Source organism: Xiphias gladius, chromosome 24 (genome assembly GCF_016859285.1).
Source record: "Xiphias gladius isolate SHS-SW01 ecotype Sanya breed wild chromosome 24, ASM1685928v1, whole genome shotgun sequence".
Lineage (NCBI taxonomy): Eukaryota > Metazoa > Chordata > Actinopteri > Istiophoriformes > Xiphiidae > Xiphias > Xiphias gladius.
This window is the reverse complement of record NC_053423.1, coordinates 171664-193816: the sequence shown is the minus strand read 5'-3', so window position 1 is coordinate 193816 and position 22153 is coordinate 171664. Positions and strand designations below refer to the sequence as shown.

The following is a 22153-nucleotide window of genomic DNA, read 5'->3' as shown; positions in this document are numbered from 1 at the left end:
TAGAAGTCTGATGGCAAACATGGGGGCTCCAGCAAGGAGGGAGTTGCAGTAGTCCAGGTGGGAAGTGACAACTGCCTGGATCAGCACCTGCACCGCATCCCTGGTGAAGAAGGGGTTAATCCTCTGGATGTTTTAAAGGAGGAATCCACTGGAGCAGGCAAGCAGCAATGTGTGTCTTCATCTGAGTGTCAGATGGGAGGAATTACAAGAATATCTTGGTGTCATCAGCATAGCATTGGAAGGAGAAGCCATGCGAGTCTATCACCGCACCTTGAGTCCTTGTGTAGAGGTAGAAGAGGAGCGGGCAGAGGATGGAGCCATGTGGAACTCCTGCCATCAGGCTGCGTGGCTTAGACACTGATCCTTTCTCTGTCAACTTATAGGAGTGACTCATTAGGTAAGATGTAAACAGAAAGAATGCAGAGCCTTTGAGGGTGGAAAGGATGATCTGGTAGTTCACAGTGTCAAATACAGCAGACAGGTCTCTGTCTGCTGTATTTGACATTGGAGAGAGGAGAGGGAGTTCACTCTAGCAACATGGAGTGCTTCCGTCACCGCAAAGACACCATCTAAGTTGAGCAGCCTGCTTTGAAACCAGATTGGTACAGGTCTATGAGGTTGTACTGTGAGAGGGAAGCAGAAAGTTGGTTAAAAACAGCATGTTCTACTGTCTTGGAAAGAAAGGGAAGAATAGATACAGGTCTGTAGGTTTTGACATCTAAGGGTTCCAGTGTTGTTTTTTTAGAAGAGGGTTGACAGTGACCGCGTCGAAAGGACTGGAAAAATGTCCTGAGACTAGAGATGTTTTTACAAGTTAGGTTGGGACAGGGAGGAGGTTAGACTAAAGACAAGTGGAGGAATAAGGTCATGGGAGCAGATGGTGGGGCGGCTGGAAGTTACAAGGTCTAGGTGTTATGTTAAAGCAGGTGAACTCTAATGCAGAACACAGACTCATGGTGACATTGATCAAGTAAAGGTTTATTGCAAAACCTGATTAGATGACAATGAATGGGGAAAGAGATTCCAGGAGGCGAAGGCTGAGGGCCAAAGAAAATGGCAGATGGCAGGGCAGAGCAGAGTGGGGAATAAAGCCTGGACGGTGATCGATGCTGACTGTCTGGCTGGCAGGCAAGGGTATGAGGTGAGGAGCTGACTAGCAAGGCAGGGGACTGAAAGAAAGGGGTGGATGGTGGAGATGATCAGGCTATGTGGTGGGGAATAATGTGATGGGTATGGCAGGCAGAGTTGAGCAGGCAAACAGGCAAGCATGAGGTGATCCTGGAGCACAAAGAAAGGCTAGTTACTTCAAAGCAAATACATGAGGAGATAACTTAGAATACCAAATTCTAAAGGCTGAGAGTGCTGGATACCAAACTGGCTGAAGCAAAGATCTGGCGAAAAGAGGATGAAGAACTGGGGTAAATATACTGCAGAGCTGATAAGTAGATGGATGGCAAAAGTGCAGACAGATTGGCAACCAGGCAGTTGGGAGGGAGTCAGGAGCACCACGCCCACGCCCACACCCACACCACATACACAAATATACACATATAAACAAAGGGGGAGTCGGGGGGTGGGGGGTCTTTGTCATGACAACAAGGCAAAGCCTTTGTGGCAGATATACTACTCTTTGAATTTAAATTTGCACTAGTTGAAATTTTGGGGCACCACCTTCAGTTGAACGAAAATAAAACAACCAAATTAATCAGTCTCATCATCAGAAGTTTAAGCTCTCAATTCACGGATCACAGTCTCTGCTTTTAAGGAATACACAGGACCAAAATGAGGATTGATTTATGGTTAAATGACTATAAACAACTGAATAAATTAGGCATTAATATTGAACACATAACAAAAAGACTAAAATCAAACAGATGAATAAAGTTGATATTTGAATGACAAAATAAATGGGTAAGTTAGTTTGGCAATAGTGAATGAAGTGTAGAATTCAGAGCTATCAGAGAAGAACTCTAGAGGACAATCTACTTCTTTAGGACTTAATGATCACAGAAAGCAAAAGTAAAGTTTAGCTTACTTTTGAGGTGTCGTCTCAGAGCTGGCACCTTACAGTTGGATCCAAAGTGGTTCAGTGCTGACTCTACTAACAGCTCCCCAGCGAGCAGGCACTCCCTGGACGCCTCACTCCAGTGGATGAAAAACAGATTTCATTAGGTTGATGAGCATCTGTTGGATGATGCAGTCTCTTGTTTCTTGGTCCATTGCAGTTGAAATGGGATAGGCTCTAGTACACTCGCTTTCCTTAACTAGACTTGTTAAATAGTCTTGAAAGTAATCTCATTGGCTTAATGACAAAACTTCAAAAATACAATCAAAGCGAGACTTACTGAAGTACAAAAATATAAAAACTTAGGTTCATTTACTTTGGTATTGAGTTACAAACTGGGGCTGGTTTCAGGTAAAGATCAAAATGCACATGGAGCCTAACAGAGAATTTAAAAAAGCATGGCAGGAATACAAGTCTAGATGAGGTAAAATAAGACTGGAAAAGAACCTTGGTGAGCAGTTACACAAAAAATCTTGAAGGACAAAAAGCAAAAAGGAGAACCGAAGGTGAGCCAAAAGTAAAGTAAAACAAAGGCAGAACTACAAAAAGGAAGAGAAGTAAAGTGTAAAAGGTGTAGATGAGAGTACAATGAGATGGCAAGGAAGAACAATAGGCAGGGCTCTTTTTATCAACTATGTATTCTGGGCAGATCAAGTGCTGATTTAGAAATTTTTCCTATTATAGGGAGATTAATTTCACTGAAGTTTTAAAAAATCACACACTTATCACTATGGTCAATCAACATTGCTTCTATACATAAATTGCATGAAAACAGTGTATTACAAGGATTACATTACATTAACATAACATATTATTTTAAGGAAAGCATATGGTTTGAATAACAATCGGCATATCCAGGAATCATTCAGAATGGTTTACAGGACCAGTTAACTATCAAGGTGATTTTCAATACTGCTAAAAAGAGTTAAATAACAACTAATTTGATTAACAATATAATAAAGTAAAGTCCTACAGTCTAGTCTATACATTCCAAGTCACCATAATTACAGAATCATACACTGAAGATTACACAAGGGCTTCAAAGGTATACCTATCCATGGTCACTGGGTGGCAGAGTGGTCACACAGTAATCAATGCATTAAATTTTAGATTTCATAACTTGACCATTTTATATCATACAGTGTTTAATTTTCATAAAAACTTTTGCTGAGTAATATTAACTGGGTAACTGAGTAGTTGGATGGCTGTTTTCATGTTTTTTCAAACATTTACTTAGCCAAAGAGAATATACTAGTATATCAGTTCAGGAATGCATCATTTATGACAGGCTCTGTTAAGGCTCTTATTGGAGAAGAAGTGGGGAAGAGTGGGGGTGTTTGTGTACGTGTGTGTGTGTGTGTGTGTGTGTGTGTGTGTATGTGTGAGAGAGAGAGAGGGAGGAGACTGCTGATAATTCTGTGTAGTTTTGATAATTTTCTTTGTGAACTATATTTCAGTTTGTTGAATAAAGTCTCTGGTCCGTAAGCACTTATCTTGTCTGTCCCCTTCCTGAAATGCACAGCACGGCTGACCCCAAAATGTTGTAAAGCAAGTTCATGTCCCTTGTTAATTTTGTTATCATGTTAGAACATCAGCCTCCCTGGGTTTGAGAAAGTGATTCCATGTCTGTTCAATACTAATTCTGACACTTTTATTAAAATGTGAGAAGTTTACCTGGTAGATCCTGGGAGTTTCTGAAAAGTATAATTCTATAAACCCACTCTCCTTGTGGAATTTAATAGAATAAGAGGGGTGTCCTCACTACACCTTGTCAAAGACTAACCAAGAGCAGGCCCATTACAGGGCTGCACATATCCTCTTTGACCTGCCTGTGCACCAGTTAACTTCTATTTTTCAACGGTATAGGTAATCTGGAGAAAAACTTTAAAAGACTAGTTCAACCTTTTGGGAAGTACACTTATTCACTTTTTCTCTGAGAGTGAGATGTTCAGATGGATCTGAATCTGTGTGCTCGCTACAAAGCTGGAGTCAGAATGTGGTTAGCCTAGCTTAGCATTAACACTGAAACCAGGAGGAACAGCTAGCCTGGATCATAATGGTACAAAAATACTTTCAAGATGCAAAATGATTTACACTGTATACACATTACACTAAATACACATAAGACAATACATAGGGAGCAGTTAGTGGCTAGTTTTTTTTAGCCTGAAGGTATAGACTCTTAGGGACATGAAGGCAACGAGCAGTTTTAACAACACACTGCACAACTTTCCAGTCAGCACATTTAATATGCCAGACTCTAATGCAGTGTATTGGGATGCTTTATGCTGTGTTGCAATGGATGTTGACCTGTATCCTAGGGAGTAAGTTGGATAGTAAGTCATCTGTAATCATAAATGTTAATAAGTCACAAAAAAATAAAGGGTTAAGTCTGCAAATGGAAATGTTATTAAGCTGTTAAAAAATGGATTTTGGTCCAGATACTCTGCAGCTCTTCTCCAGGTCAGAGGTCAAATTCCACTGGAGCGCTCTACCTGATAAAACAAGTGTTCTGCTGGAGGAATATAAATATCTGCCAGATATAACTTATTTATAAAGCATTAATATATGCTTTATTAACCATTTATAAATTCACTAGTTAAAACTAAGGTGTTCAGTTTTCTGGTGCCACTCTCTGGTGGGGTCTGCAGGGGAACAACCTGTGCTGTTAAAACTGTTTGATATAATTTAATTATCTAATTATTATTTTTTTTTAGATATAATTACCGAGGATTCTCAGGAAAAGCAGTACTGACACAGAGTGGATTATTCTAGCAATTATTCTAGTCCTGATAAACATAAAATTAACATTATAACTAAATAGCAATGAATGAACAATAGTAACACAAGTCATACTGTAGACCTTTACTGTAAGTGAAGTTCAAACATGGGAAGCCACTAGAGGGCTCAGACTCCATGGTAGTGAATGTGAACAACTGCTACCAGCAACATATAACTTCAATCATTGTCTATAGCCAGTAACCAAGGATATTAAAATGTGCGTCAAAACCTGACTGTGTGTCTGGATTTCAGTCTTAAACTGCATGTTCCACTGTGTTTAGAAAAACACTGCTTACAATTCCAAAAATAAGCTGTGGATGATGTTGATCCTCGTGTAGATAAAGCCACATATGAATCAGATGACACACACAGAAATATTAAGTACCAGTAACCTACATAGCAGTCTCTGCTCTGTGTGTGGACTGAGACTGGAAAGAAAAACGATCACCTAGTTGACATACAGAATGTGACACAAACAAAACTGGAAGTAAAAAATATCCAATGTTAAGTGGATGATACATTATTTTATATTTCAATATGCAGAGTAGGTCAGCAAGTCCACTGGCATTTTATGATGAAGACTCTATTGTTTCTTCACATAGGACATCAACTATTCAAAAACAAATCTAAAATTGCCGATTCAGCTATTATAATTTGAACACCTCAAGGCAGTTATTCTTCTCAGTGTCTTTCAAAGAGGCTATAACAACTAAGTTCACTTAAAATACAGGTATACGACCCACACTGCGAGTTGCTGTATACATCGTTTACAATGTCTACGTTTATTGCACTAAAATAACCTGGTCATAGCAAAACCCGCAGCAGTATACAGCTGCTGAGTTATCACATTCCTCTCCTATCCCTAACATGTTTTTGAAGTGTGGCACATTTGAAGAGCATGACCCTGCAGCCTGAAGAGATTTCTTTGTCAGAATACTGCGAAAGTTGGTTGAAGACACAGGTCTAATGTTTTGGCCTGCATTAGTTTGGTAAGAGAAATAACGTTTCCTTTCACGGCTATATTTGCCCTGTTTGGGTCTTTGTCATATACATGCGTACATAGAAACCCATTGAAAAGCCGGCATACCAAGAAATCAGCTTTCTCTTAATCCCTGAAAGTCGAGGAACTAGGCTATGTTAAATCTATGTTACAGAACTAATGTAGAGAGCTTCTGACAACCCGTTACTGAGCGAATGCTAACCGATACATTGTTTCTTGAGCCCCACTGGAAGTAATATGGCTCTCCATCCAGACACAGACAACAACACTAGTACCAACCAGTCACATCTCTCTCCCAGTCTCCGCCGCGGAAAGTAACAACCAATCAGCTGCCTAAATGATTCCAGTAATAAAAGCCAGAGGACCAATCTGCCGTCTGTCTGGATCTGCTTGGGGAAAAAACCGCCAATCAGCTGTCTGTCTGCGGTACACGGAGTGACTGCCAGACCAATGATATGTTTGTCTGGCTGCACCGAGGGGGTGAGAGTCTGCCGAGGCCCAATCAGCGGATCAGTGCTGCCTGCCGGTGCCGGGGACTGGTGGTGAGGAGCCGCTGCAACACGTCAGGACCGGACCGTGAACCCGGAGACTGTACACACTCAGGCGAGAGGAGACACAGGTGAGTCCGAGGATGTGTGCGAGGCCTGGCTCCGGCCTGAGACGTTTTGAAATGGCAGCGGTGGGATTCATGTAGCGGCAGGACGGCCAGTAGTAGTGTCGTTTTGCAGCCGGTGAATATGCTGATGTGCTGATAGACAATAGAGCGGCTTTGCTTCGCTATTTATTGATGCAGGCTGACATGTTGGCGACCAGTAGCCGTCGCCTCGAACTGTTCATTTACATGTAAAGGTCTGGAGTCGCAGCAGAAACATTCATGGATATCTAAATCCTCCCCGGCGGTTTGTGTTTCGATAATAACCTAACTGTTAAGGGAGATGTTAGAATCACGTTGTGATGGAAATGCCTCAGATCGCTTTCATTGTTTGATCCAGAGTCTCTAGGGGTTAACTCAGACTGGAGAAAAGCCAGGTTCCTCCAAATACTTGTTAATGCTCATTTAAAGAGCACTGGGATGAAATGGGATGTTGAATGGTTTTAATGGACCAAAGATGTGTGAAGTGGCGGATTAAAAGGCGCTAGTAGGAGGCCGGAGCTGCTGATGGCTTTCAGCAATTAGGAAGAAAAACTCGAAATGCATCAGCCATTTACGTAGAGACTCAACTGGCTCCATATGCACCTAAATGGCTGCCTGGCGCCTGGCAGCATAACCAACATGTTACTGTAAGGGCAAGGCTTTATTCAGACTGAGCGGCTGATTGTTTCCTGAGCGGCGGATTAACGGTGGCATATTTCTAGATGACGTTAGAGACCAAACGGGAATCAATATTTAATGTGTGCTGCCTATTATTCTGCAGTATACAGGAACTCATTTCGTGTCTGCTACTGCACTGCTCCTCCAGATTTACATAAGTCACAGGCAGAGGGATTCACATATGACTGCTATCAGTCTCTCTGTCCACTGTCCCTAACTGACAGTGCAGTCTTTGAGATGTGGAGTGGTTCCTCCGTCCTCCGTTACAACAGGTTACAAGACATTTCTAGAAACTGGTCATTTTAAGCTCCAGTTTGATACATTGTAGTTTTGTCTTATACAGTAGCTGTAGATAAGGGAAACTTGGTTAATAGAAACTTCAATTTTTGTCACAGGAAAAGTTAACGGACAGCAGCTTTGTCACTTTCCTCAGCAGTGTATCAGTTCCAACCAGCTGTTTGTTTCTAGTAGTGTCTTCTTCAGGACATCGTGCTCACTTCACAGAAGTGAGCCTGGATGTAAAGCTGCTCCATTGCCTTTGGTTTTGACATAAAAGTTGGCGGACCTTGATACACTCAGCCCTCCACTCATATAGTGATAGTAGGTCTACATGAATGAAAGGTCCTTGCTGTAGAGTGTGAATGAACTGTAGTATTCTCAATCATGGAGTCCTTCCTCTTCCCATTTCCAGCTCAGAGTCCCCAGGTAGCCCCAGCAGCATACAGATGAAGCCCACCATACTGTTGTGACAGCTTTTTACAGTACCTATAGAGTACTGTAGTGTCATTTTTTTTTTTATTTCAAGCTGTTTATGCTCCTTTTTATTTCTACGGTGTAGAGCTTCCTTGTGAATGGCTTCTGCCCCCCTGCCAAAAAAGCCCGAAAACATGGTGGCACTTCAAAGGCCTTTCAACAAAGTGTATATAACCTACTGATGCATAAATCTGTCAGTTATGATTATTTCTGACATCCATTTGTTTTGTTACCTGTCTGTCAATCTGCAGTAATTAAGCTTTATTAAACCACTGTTTCCCAGTTTGGCTGGGTATGAAACCTCAGTACTTTTTCAGTATAGTCAGACTGATAATGTATTTTTGAGGCCAAAATTAACAAAGATAATTTGGTGTTTAAAAATTTGGGTAATGATAAATCAACTAATACATTTTAAAACATAAACACATAGCATTAACAATTTAGATAAAGAATAATTTATGTAGTGATTAAAGAATTGTCACCAAGATATGTGCTAAGGGGACATTTTAAAGTTTAAAAATAAACTTGGTAGTGGTGCTCAAAAAATTTAGCCGAGACCTGTTTTCTAATTTACCTCAGAAATATTGTTGACATTCTATACTGCAATTTATTCTTACGTAGTTGCTGATATATGCACTTATGTGATACAAATATACATCTACATATACGTGTATGTATCTGTAATGAGCTAATATCAGCGTGAAAGTTTAGAGTATATCCCTGTATACTTAGTCAGATTCTTAGTCTTGTTTACTTCTTTTTTGATAATTTTCCCATTTTAAAATGTATTTTTGTCAGTTTTTCACTCTGTATTAAATTTAGGCAATGTTCCTGCACAACTTTGTTAATGGATAAGGCTGGCATTATTCTATATTTTTCTAACTGTCAAATTTCATGAAAAACTAAGACCCACCATGTGTTAGTCCATCTATCAATACTTTCTGACTTCCCTACTCTGTCTGTGGCTCTTAGCTCAAAGCCCATTGGTTCCTACTGAAGATGTAAATCTCACAAACAATTCACAAATATATAAGTTTCATTTTTTTAAAAAGGCTCAGTACTTTACCAAAACAGCTGCTCATTGTAGTTTTTATCAAACGGTATTCAAAGAGGAGGAAATAGTGCATTTGTTTAGGACTATTTTCAGCGGCGGATTAATCCACATTTGGTGCTCTGCTGAGTATGTGGGGCAGCAGGACGGTGTGTGTGGGACTGACTCAAAATAAACCACAGTGTGTGTGTTGATGGTAATGAAGGAACATGTCACTCAGTGCAACAGTGTGGCCCACTGATGTGTTTTAACAGTTTATGGACACCAGTGGAGCTCTGTGGCTTAGAGTGATCAGATATATCAGGCTTAATACACACACAATACTTGTTAGTCGAATACATTCAATGTCGGTTTGGCTCTGCACATGGGATTTGCTGACAAGAAGAAACAAATAGAATATCAACAGACTCATCCATTAAGAAAACATTAAACGCTGATTCAAGAGAGAAGGATGACATTTTCAATTAAAACATTTGTTTGCGGCACTCGGGTATCATAAAGGCACCATTAGACTATTTATTATATGCAAAGTCTTAGCAGTTCTCAGTCCTATTTCCAAGACATTTGACTTTATGATCCAAGTGTTAGCAGGTTTTGATTCCAGTCAATCAGTGCAGGCAGCAGGTGATGTCACTTATCAGGTTGTTGGTTATCAGGTTCTGCAGAATTCAAATTATACCAGATAATTTTTAAGCTAATGGAAGATTAGTGTTTGTTTAACTTCCAGGGGCTTTTTTTGTGACATGTAGCATTCGATGAATGTTAACTGTGGTCCATGTCTGAAACTCCCTCAATCAAAGCAAAACCTAGAAACAGCTGAGGGTTCAGGTAAAACAATATTTGGCATGTTGGAGACATACACAGAACAGTGGCAGAATGTCTTAAATGGTTGACAGTGCACATGGTTGGTGGACCAGGGATAAAGTTCCTGTGCTCTTCACAGGAAATGGTTTGTGATCAGGACCCAGGCACATATACTGTACAGAGGTGTACGCCAAACTTGAAACTAATGATTGCATCAGATTTCGGAAGTGAACATAATGGTGGGAACAAACATGCTCCTGTTTCATGTTTTGCAAATTAGCATATTTTATGACCAAAACTTCCCAGAAGCACATTTGTAAAATTAGTCTTTTTCTGCAAAAAATTTAACATTTTATGATTTGTTTTCCCTAGCTGCCAAGGAAAAACAAGCAAAATCACCAGAGTGGGCCTCATGTTAAAGCCTGAGTATACCTAAAAGCAAGTGCATGTCAGATCATCAGAAAGCATCTTGAATCCTCTTTTCCAAGGTCGGAATCACATGAAAATCTGATAGTCAGTTGCAGTGATTGGCCAGGTGTGTGGAGTTGTGAACACAGGCAAGATTTTCTTTCATTCTGTCAGTTTTCATGTTAACAACTGAGTGCAACAGTACAAATAACTTGGAACAGGGGCTGTCTGGAAGTATGTGTTGCTATCCCCGATTGTACACTTCATCGTGTTGATGACTACAGTGACACAGGCGACACAGAGGTATTTGAAAGCAGTCAGGGAGGCAGTGGGATGCAGCTAAGAGGCGGCTATGATGGCAGATTTTCCAGAAATTCTTTCAGAAAACTAAATATTTTAGACATGTTACAGTCACATGACACATTGTGTGATGTAGTTTGTTTAAAGCATTTGGAACTCTTAGAATTCTCTAATGTTGACTGTGAAATATTGTTGAGATGGCTGCAGCCCAAAAGACAAAGGCAAGTGCTCTAAAAGCAGAACCTCAATCTTGCCATGTAGAAAATCTCAATCTTCGTAGAGCCACTGGTTGGTTTGCTGTATGATTATTGTTGTTTGCTTCTTTAAAGGAAATGATGGTGAATGGAAATGTAAAGCACTGAAAGAGGTGTTTACAATTGTAATATCCATGGATATAAGATTGATTTAAATCACAATTTACCATCCATAATCTCAAAAAATTGCATCAAAATCTTTGTAAAAATTGCAGTTTTCAAATAATGAACTCACTGATGTGCAGAAGACTGAATTCAATATGTCATGAACTTTGATTCTAACTCATTAATGTTGAGTGGTTTCTGTCTGTGGATATTGGGACAGAGCCTATATTTCCTATCAATTCCTCGTCATTCAAAACATCTTTGCTGTGTTGAAAACTGTAGTACCTCTCAAGATGTTTTAAATAATCTGTAGGCTTAATACTTTGGAACATTTCTGTCCCAAACTGTTTGAAAAAATATAGCAAAAATATGAAAAAATATAGCAAACTTGATGTTAACTTCTTTTTCTCTCCCTCTTGCATTGTTCAGGTGTAGCCACGTCTTCACCTCCTGTATCTGTTGTTTCAAATTAAAAGCCCCCTGCAGAGTTGTGTAATTGCAACTTCATGACATTGCAGTGGCCGCATCTATATAATGGAAACACTGCTTGACATTCTCTCTAACATTAGTAAGTGCCTGAAACATACATCTCGTCATTTAAGAGCGTACAGTGGTTGTTTTGCTTAAAACTTGTGTGCTGAAAAAAACATTCTCATCTTTATGCAGCCTGTTAGACCACTGAGGGGTTCATACTTGGTAACGGCATTGATTAAGGCTACAGGAAGCTGTAGTTGCTTCACAATACAAGACAAAGTCAAAATCTAGTATATGGCTGGACCTCCCTTCATCTGTTTGCTTCTCCTACTCTCTCTGCTCACAGATACAGTAATTTAATACATCTAAATTCCCCGTAAAGCTGTTCTCATTTACATGTTTTTCTGTTTCTGTTTTCAGACAGTGTAACAAGTATGAAATAGTTACTGAAACGTGGTCCATTAAGACTACATGTTATCCTACAGTCACTTCCAGGCCATTTCCAAGCTGCTTCTCTGCACTGCTAAAATCCTGATTTTGTTATAACTGCGACGTCGTCTGAAAACCTCACTAGACACATAAGTTAAAGACAACGGCTGTGCTGTGACTTCGGCTCTATTTACCTGTAATATGATCAGTCAGAGAGAAAGTTAGAAACTCATTAACGTCTATGCAGCTGCCGCACTGTCAATTGAATGAGGCGCACAGAGATGTTTGCCTGTGCAGGGAAAGCCTGATCTTGCACTTGCGGGGCAATAATGGCGACTCCCTTCTATTGAAAGTAGCTAAGCTTTGTCAAAAAAGTCACTAGATTTGTTGCTAGGTGCTTTTCTGAGTAAAAGTCACTAAGGATGTGAAAAGTCTGTAAAAACACAGCTTGTAAACGCCCCCTGATGAGCAATAGAAACTGTTTGCACCAGTTCATTTTGAAAGAGCAAAAGCCAATGGGGAAGCTCTAACACTCGGCTGGCTGACCAATGGTGTACCTTCATCACTCAGTCCTTTTAGTCAGTCGGTCAGTTGGTCAGTCAGTCAGTCATGGACATTCATATTTATAGGGCTGGCCCTGCTGTTGCGGTCCTGCCAGAAAGATGCATCGCTCAGTACTGTGTTGGAAGTTTCTTACCTTTCATAGGCCTTTTTCATACCAGACATTTTGACTCGTCATAGTAGGAAAATCACAGGTGTTACTAATTACATTAATTATGGCCTCACTCTTGTCTCTTTAGCGGCTCCACTATGGTTACTAGCTTGTCTCTGTCTTACTGTTGTTTGCTGCTGAGCAGGCTTGTAGCGTATTTTCAGCTTGGAGCACATTGTGGGGGCTTTACAGCCAGAGCAACTAGCTAAAAGAGGGTAAAAAGCTCTGTAAAGTTGGATGATAATTCTCTCTCAGTTTATCACTACGATTGACACCTTTCACATCATTAGTAGCCTCTTGATCAACGTCTAATATTAAAATATTGATTGCAGCAACTTTAAGTATTCAGTGTTCAAAAATCAGTCATGGCTTCCATCAAGTCTTTAGAGTACTCTTTTGAGGACTTCTAAATTCAACTCTGGTCATTTTTGAGGCCATAGTTACTGGAGTTGTTGTACTGGACTGCATCATATTGAAAGTTATCTTTTTTGTTTTTTCGCATTTATTTACATGAGTGAGTGCAAGCAAGAAACAGAATTGTCAGATCTGAATGGGACAAAAACTAATAGTAGAGGTATCCTGAGCTAACACTAATGATCGCTATTGGGATCAGGTCCGGGCTCTGATCAAATGCTGATCCCATCTTTACTGAACTCTACTGTGTTTGTCCACCTCAGCATGCTAGTGTTGCAGTGCTCCTCTCCTTTACCACAGCCTACCGTGCGAGAGCATTTCACCCATATATGCAAGTGAAAATTAAAGTGTAGGAATGTGAAAAAAGATTTGGCTGCACCAGTGTGAGTGAGTCTGACATCCAGGTTGGCAAAATAATGTTACACGACTTTGCTGTTCTCTTTTCTCATGATCAAAGCTGAGTGTGGAAAACCTTTTAGGTAGCAGCTTCTTATCATCAGCTGGTGCTGACCGTCACTTTCACTGGTTAAAATGACAAACGTCTAGTGGCAAATCAGCTGTCATTAATTAACATTAACTCAGTTAGTAACTTGATGACAGAACAAGAAAAAAAGTATATACAGTAGTTGGCACAGGAGAACTGGTGGGTGTGATGTAACCCTTTGTGCATAAAAAACAAGATTGCCACATAGTCAAAGATCATTTGTGGAAGAAGAACCTCCACTCTGTAACACTGCTGTACAATCAGAGTGGACCGAGTGTTTCTGTGATTCCAACAACAGCAACAGAGTGAGTCATCTTCTCTCGAACAGATCGCGTCATGCCAATTTCAGGAGTCACATTCTCTCAGTTTTCATTCACATCAGAGCTAAAGTTATAATTTATATTGATCAGCTTTATAGTTTTGAATCAGGAGCTTCAGGATTTTTGATCAAGTAGCTCATAAAAAACAAGGTGCGAGCAATGTGTCAAATACACATTTAATCAAAACTGGGTATCTTCTGCTGCTATAAATATAATTATTGGATTAGACTCCATATCAGCACATACCCAATATTAAAGGACTCAGATCAGGACTGAGGCCAAAAGCTCTTTATTGGAACATCCCTAACTAATAGGTAATAGTTTTCTTTTTTAACTTCTTATTATTTATCATAATGCACATGATTTTGTGATTATATGGGAATGTATTCATCATTTTATTAAACTTGAAGAGTCATGTTTTATGCATTCCTTTGTGTTTAATAAGATGGAAATCTGTAAAATCAACTCTTTAATTAGAAAAATTCATTTTGGAATGGGTGTAGGTAATACCTGTAATTTGACACTAATTGATTTGTGTTATATGAATGAATGTATAAAACTGTAAAGCAGGGAATGGTGTGCGTTAACTGTATTAAAATGAAAGAAGAGTTTCAATTGTCTCTGAGTCAGTTATAGAACTGTCCCAGCAGTCAGTGGCAGTGCAGCTGTGACTTATCCAGCCAGTGAAGAAGTGTGCACATCAGTGCTGCATTGCTGTGCTGCATATATCCAGGTGCTGCACAAGGTCACCCCACACAACTTGTCTGAATGCAGTCATCCTAATGCTCACTGTACATTGAAGGGCACATCCAGAATCAGGGATGAAACGTGGGGTGTTTCTGCAGTCCTACAAATGACTGTTTAAATGTGGCCAAACATGGATGATATTTTTAAGAAAGGTGTTCTGCAGAGTTTGATCAGTAGTGTAAGACTAATACTAAGATTGGATAGTTGTAAAACATTACATCTACATTAAAACATTTGGCAGCCGTTTTTTTAATCCACAGTGACTTACAAATGAGGCAATGAGGTTCAGTGTCCTGCCCAAGGACACTTTGGCACGTGGACAGGAGGAGCTGGGGATTAAACTGCCAACCCTGCAATCAGTGGACAATCCACTCTGCCACCACTAAACACGAGTCAGTATACTGGTGATGTGCAGTGGTAGGTCTTTACATGTTCTTAAGAGATCCACATCAATTGCTGGAATAGAGCATGCAAATCATAAAATAATGTAATGCACAACTGTGTGATAATCGTTTATAGCTTGCATAACTGTAATGTATTATCGGGGTATGTCTGTTCAAACATTTCTTAACCAAGTCTGAGCATAAGGCTAAGAGTAAGTTTCACATTTTTGAAGAAAATGTCTAATATCAGATGACTCGTATAGGCTTATTAGGTTTCGTCATGTATTACCTATTTGTGGTTAAAACGTATCAGTCCTTTCCACATAAAATAAAAGAAGTCTTAAACCTATTGGCATTAACACCACACACACACTTACTGCACGCTGCCAGGTCAGTGTCAGCATGGTTCTCTCATGTACTGACCTCAGACCAGCGTTGACAATCAGTGCTTGCTGGACACTCCGATGTGGTTTGCTAATATTAGCTACCCCTGCTACCTGAAAGCCAAACTCTGACTCTGGAAAAAGAAAAGTGGGGCCAAGGATCTTTTGTCTCATTTGAATCTCCTGCTTTGGCTTCAGTCATTATTCTGCTATGAACAGAGACTAATGAGGCTGTGATACAATAACAGAGCACCAGAAGACCTTGAATCAGCAGACCACCAGCCTCATAACAGAATGTGCATAAATGCATGAAATTAAAAATAAATAAAAATAAAAAATATTCATTAGGAGTATAATCAGTAATGGTGTAATATTAATGATATATTTCTAAAAATCTTCTCAAGAGTACAAAGCTTGTTGCATTAAAACTACTCCAGTACAAGTACAGTTACTCAAAAGTTACTTAAGTACATGTATCAGAGTAAATGGAAATTGATACCACTCACCTCTGCTCACATTGTTCCAACCATTTCATTGTTAACTTTTGATTTTTCAGATCTTTCAAATCTGATTTTTCAAATCTGCAGCATTGTGTACGTAAAAATGATATCTGTCACATCTGCTCCATATGTAAACAAACACCAGCATCCCACAATGATGCATTAGCCTCTGAAATACCCACAATGCAGTGTGATGTTCGGGTGAATTTGAGCCCTGCTGTGGCTTTGTGTATTTCAGCAGTGTTGAGTGTCAGGGATTAGTGTATCTAATATCACTGTGCTGATGAGTGTTGTGTGTTAACGTGTGTGATCTTCTGGTTGTATTTGATTTGTCTTTGGCATATTTGTGTGTCTGATGTGTGTTCATACTCCTCCTGGCTGCCACATTCAAACCCCATTTTAAAATGTCTGTCTACCATTGTGTGCCTCGCTCTGACTAAATGACTCATGTTACCGCTGCTTTTTTCTTTCTTCATTTTCTCTCGTTTGGCTGGTGAAACACTGTATGCCCCACCCTGTGGTCTGAAGTTCTGTTCTCAGTCTTTTCTTGTTAAAGTGCCAGCTCCTAAAAGAAGAGATTTTCCTCTTTCTGCTCTGAAAACACCGCTGCTGCTGCTGCTCCTCCTCCTCCTCCTCCTCCACCTCCTCCCAGCCTGGCTTTCTCTCTCCGACTGTCTTATTGTGTGACGTCTTGACCACTAAGGGCTACATATTAAGAGATAATTCCATACCCTGAGGTTACAAACTGGCTCAGACTGGCTCAATGCATTTTGACTGTGCTGTGTTCACCGGGCAAATATAAGTACTTCATTTTATTTATTTTTTTATTTTTATTTTTATTTTTTTAATTTAAAAAAACAGAAGAAAATTATGTCTGTCCTTTTTTTTTTTTTTTTTTTTTTTTTTTTAAAGGAACACGAGACTAATTTGCAGGGAACACACACCTCTGTTGTCTAACAATAAAGGATAATTATTGACATTTTTCTGTAAATAGTTTCTCTCGTTCTACCTCAGGGAACAAATTAACGCCATTTACGTTATAGTGGCCAGTTTTTTTGTTAGTGATGGTTCATAAAAGCAACACTTAAAAAGACCTCTCACTTTAACACAAAGGATCACAGTAGTCCACCTGACTTCTTTATGATCAACAGATATGATTTGATTCTGTTAAACCACAAACATCCATTTTTTTCCACAGGTTAGCAAACTATCAGTCTACTTGATTTTGTCTCATTATTGTAAATGTAATTATGCAAACATTTCCCACATTGTAATCTACACTCAGTTTTTTTATGGCACACCGAGTTAAAATGAATGCAGTCCAATACAACAGCTGAGCATATTTTTGGCAAATAACTAATTGTGATTTTTCTAATAAATATTGTGATTGCAGTTTAAATTTAGGTTATTTCTTGATGAATTAAACTCCTGTAAAGGCCTGTATTGGTGGTCAGCATTGTATTAAACAAGATAAGGTTTTTATAGAGCATAATCACATTTCTTTACAAGCAATTCATTTGGGGAAAAAAGGCAACAATGACACCCTCTTTAGTAAAGTCTCACAATAGTGGTGACAAAGTGATCATGACATTCAACTACTGTCTGAATGTGTTGCACTCACCAACATAGCCTGACTCTTCATCTACATAGATGAAGAGTCAGGCTATGTTTGTCTTTTTAAAGGGGATATAGACACAGTCCATTTTCAGTTTTTTCAAACATAAAATGATACAGAGTGACATTTCATTGTTTCTGAGTGTAAATCATACACACACATCTGTATGCTGAGAGCAACATCCAAGAGTTTCATATCTAATGTTTGGCAAACTCAGAATAACATTGTATTTGTTACAGCTGACTAAGCCTGCCGGCCACAGTTGTCTTCACACACACAGAAAGTTATTGTGCAATTAAATCGAGGCTCTTGTAAATTGAAAACTGCTCTCTTTAAAATTGTGCTTTTGATGTAAAAAATGGTTAATCATTTCGCTGTGATAGCAGATCAGCTATAAATCCTTCTCTGGTAAAAGTTCGGATCAGTTTTGGCTGTGGTGGAGATCCTGGAGGGGATGTCTGTGCCTGCACAGGAGGTATTTGTGGTTGGTTGAGGGAGATGGGATTGAAATGACTAAAATAGTTTCCAGTAGTATTTGGTTTATTTCACGTGCTATTCACTTTCGCCATACACTCTTTTACAATAATAGTCTGTTTATTTTACATTCTATAACATTTACTGTACCATGCTCTAATGATCAGTATTCCTTACAGGGAAAACGCACACAGTATTATCATTACAGATACTGTAGTGTCTGTAGTACTGTACTGACTCACATTTCCCTGCTCTGTAACCTACATACTCCATTACAAGGGAGGCAAGAGAACAATCGTCAATCTCTAAAACATCTTCTGCCTGAAAAAATCTGCACTAAAGCCTCAGTTGCACTGAATATCTTACTTGCCATATCGTTCTATCTTTTTTTGTAACTACAATAAACTTAAATCAACTTTTGTGCGTCTGCCGTTCATGTATCCAAGCAACACCACCAAAAATTCCGATTGGCTGTAATGGCACCCACTGGAGCCAATAGGAGTGTCCAATTCAGAGACGTGACTCTATGCATCCTAACAAAGATAGTGGATGATAATTGGTCAATATACAGTTTAGGTCCATAAGTATTTGGAAAGTGACACAATTTTCGTACTTTTGCCTCTGTACACCAACAGGATGGATTTGAAACAAAGCCATCAAGATGTAGCCTCTCAGCTTTTAATTCAAAGGGTTTAAATAAAACATATCATTCACCGTTCAGAAATTAGTCATTTTGATACAATCCCTTTTTATAAATCAATAATTAAAGTTTATCAACTTAATAGTTCTGATTCGAAACTCCAGTGTTTGGATCAAGTATCTTCTGAAAAACAAGGTGGTTAAAGTCAGTCGGGTACTCATGTTATTTTATAGTTCATTATACATATTTAATCAACATATCATATCTTTTCCTGCTCATCTTATTTTCAGGTTGTAGCTACAGGTTGTCAAGATTAATTAGACCACCATTAAAAACTGTTTCTGCCTCTTCAGCGAACAACATGTGATGTGGTTAGGTAAGGATTTAGATTTGATATTGGATTCAGATTCAACAAAATGGCTACCAAACTCTAACCCTACTGAGGGGAATCACCTGGAAGGCATAACATGGTCACAAATCTACACTCCAACCTTCACTACACAGGAACCCAGGAAAGATATTATGCGTAGCCAGCTTCCCAGCCATTAACACTGCTGGGTGATAGCCACATGAAATATAACAATTAGGGGTGTTTATCAATCCCTCTAACATGATTTGAAACATATCTTAATGCATGGTCCAAAATCCAATATAAAAATGATATATTTGGAACGATCATATCAAAATGAATGTGCTGAGCAAACCTCATGACAATCTGCCCATTTGATTATATAAATCAAAAAAATTTAATGATGAAAATTGAAGGACATCCTCCAGCGAAAGGCTTCAGCATCTCATAGCAGACTGCCACTTGGGTGATGCAGTATCATATCTGTAAGTTGAAACTTCAGTTTAAGGGTTGCAACAGAGAAAAAAGCTGTTCATTGATATCAGTTGGAACCATCCCCTGTGGACAATGAATATTTACAACACATTTTATAACAAAACACAAACTGGTCAGCCTGACCTGAGGATGGTGCAAAAGAGAAAGTCAGGGTTAGGGATGGGTTCTGATAGTGATTCCAATTTGGATCCATTTCCAAATTGCTAAAATACGTGGATTCATCAGGATCCATGGGCAACGGATCCCTTATCAAATCTCTCATTATCTTTTTAAAAAATATTTAGCCAGCCTCTATCGTGTTAAAATAAGAACGTTATCTTTGATAAACTAAGAAGGGCGAGTGCTCGGCCTTAGCCTCCGTTAACCCATACTCTGTGACCTGTCAAACTCTGTGACCTAAGACAGTAGACCAACAATTTCACTTTCTGCTAATGTTAAATTCATTTTGCATGCAAAAAAATCAGATTTATTTAACTGATATTTACTGAGTGATCGAATAAAATTATTATTTCCACTGCGTTGTTTTTACTTAAGCTTCTATGGCTTCTGCAGCTGCTACATAGCCTCTCAGTGACGTGCTAACATTTTTTCCTTGCAGCAATGGGAAAAATATTGTCAGTACAGGGTCAATGAATATTACAGAGCAGTAACAAAATATGTCCTGAAAGCCCTACACCATTTCAACAGAATCTCAAAGATTTAGGTTGTATATTCAGTGAAATATAAACATTGCATATTTTTAACTAAGATGTCATTAGCCCCTAAACAAACCACCTAAAGGATTTGAAAGATTCAAAAGGAATTGGGTTCTATGAGCAGATTTGAATTTGGAGTCAGATTCCATAAAATGCTATCAAACCTCATCCTTAGTCAGGGTCACTAAAAACATCAGAAGACATCTTCTAGGTGCAATAGATATCCACTACTCCACAAAGGTCTGGCCAGGAGTTATCAAGGTCATGGAAGACTTTTGCTCGGCAGACCGACTGATATCACTGTCCACATCTGTCACCATCTTGAAGAAATAATGGAATAATTGCTGAATCTGAACCATCCCTGTGCAGCGCCACATGGAAGGGACTGAAGGTGACTCCCAATTAGGGCTGTGTGGTAAACAACTTGTTAAGGTATATCGATATATTTTCAAACGAGATGAAAACAACTGAAGGAACATTCTAGCGTTTCCCATACATAGGCTGTATTTGAGCAGCCACCCAGGTAGATTAATACCCACCTAGATAGATTCCCTATAAGCAGTTTATTTTATATAATTTTTCAGTTACATTTTTTGCAGCTATGTATTTTCAAACAGGGAAAGAAACCCTGTCTTTGCATTTTATTTTTGATCAAAGTCCTTGACATCTCACATGTGGCTTTGACTTATAACTGCACAATTAGCCCACTTTGTAGAAAATGTGTGCATGTATATATATGTGTGTATGTATATATAGATAGATCTGTTTGCACAGGTCTCTGTTTTCTGCGAATGCTCTCAGGTTTTGTGGCAGGGCAGCACAGACCTCCTTCACCACTCTGTAAATCAGCCTGGTAGAGGTGATGTTGCTCCTCCTTCCCAGGTCGTCCACCGATGTTGCCTTCACCTTCATCAGATGTCCTAGTTTGGTGCAGCCGGCCTCCCTGAGACCGGCTCGCAAGCTGGCAGACTGCAACGTCCGGGTCTGTATAAAGTTGTTGGAGAACAACGGTTCTTCAAACAACCACATACCCGGAGTTTCATTTGTACGACGTGTGATCTTAAAGATCTGCCACGCCTGCAGGACAGAGCTGTAAAAAGGGGTCAGTCCAGTCAGGTCCACCGTTTCCGGTTGGAGGAGGAAAAGCTGTTTGTCGTAGCCCAATCGACCGGCTCTCCTCAGCAGCAGACGAGCTGTGTCGAACCAGCTTGGGCCACAGTTGTACAGCAGCCTTTGCGCTGTCTGGAGTCTAAATGAGGCCATTTTGGACTGGATGTTGATCAGTCCCTGCCCCCCTTCAGCCACAGGCAGATGTAAGGCTGCTGCTCTGACCCAGTGGTAACCAGACCAGAAGAAGTCAAGGATGGCTTTCTGAATTTCCTCTACCAGGCCCCTTGGTGGCGTCAGAGCGATAACTTTGTGCCAGAGAGTCGAGGAGACCAAGTTATTGGCAACCAGAACCCTTCCCCTATATGACAACTGGGGTAGCAGCCATTTCCATTTAGACAACCGAGCGCACACTTTCTCCCTAGCTCCCTCCCAGTTCTTTCTCTGAAAGCCCTCAGTGCCCAAGAACACTCCCAGCACCTTCAGCCCCTCCTTCCCCCACTGGAGTCCTCCAGGCAGACTGGGCACTGCCTGATCCCGCCACTGTCCCACCAACAGAGCTTCACTTTTTTTCCAGTTCAGCCGTGCAGATGAGGCCTGTTCATAAAGAGTCAGGGTGTCCTGCAGATTTTGAACATCCTCTTGACTGGAAACAAAGATGTAAATGTCGTCTGCATAAGCATAAACAGTGGGAGGACGATCGAGGTCCGGCAGTGAGAGACCACTGTGCCGACCTCTCAGCTTGCACAGCAGGGGCTCAATAGCTAAGCTATATAGTTGACCAGAGATAGGACAACCCTGTCTTATCCCTCGCTGTACAGGGATTGGCCGGCTCAGCCCCGTCCGTATCTTCACCATACATTGTGCACCTTTATACAGTAAACCAACCCAAGCCAGAAAACCATCACCAATACCAAAAGCCCTAAGTGCAGAAAACAAGTAGGAGTGATCCACCCTGTCAAAAGCCTTTTCCTGATCTAAAGACAATATCCCACAATTTATATTATAATATTTACAAACGTCAATAACATCTCGTATGAGGAAAATGTTGTCCATGATTGTCCTATCTGGTACACAATAGGTCTGGTCTATATTTACA

At 39.9% G+C, this 22153-nt stretch overlaps 1 protein-coding gene and 1 long non-coding RNA gene across 2 annotated transcripts in view; one reads left to right on the top strand and one right to left on the bottom strand.

The window, feature by feature from the left end:
• Window positions 1-1090: 1090 nt before the first annotated feature.
• On the bottom strand, window positions 1091-6055 carry LOC120786893. Its single transcript, XR_005706778.1, has 3 exons — window positions 5934-6055; window positions 2036-2142; window positions 1091-1278 (listed from the first exon to the last, which is right to left on the bottom strand). It is a non-coding gene; the product is annotated as an uncharacterized LOC120786893 (long non-coding RNA).
• Window positions 6056-6334: 279 nt separating this feature from the next.
• The window catches only part of gatad2b (GATA zinc finger domain containing 2B), a 76261-nt gene continuing 60442 nt past the window's right edge, over window positions 6335-22153 (top strand). The window contains exon 1 of the mRNA XM_040121486.1: window positions 6335-6465. The gene's annotated coding sequence lies outside the window, so the exon portion shown is untranslated. The remainder of the gene's footprint in view (window positions 6466-22153) is intronic.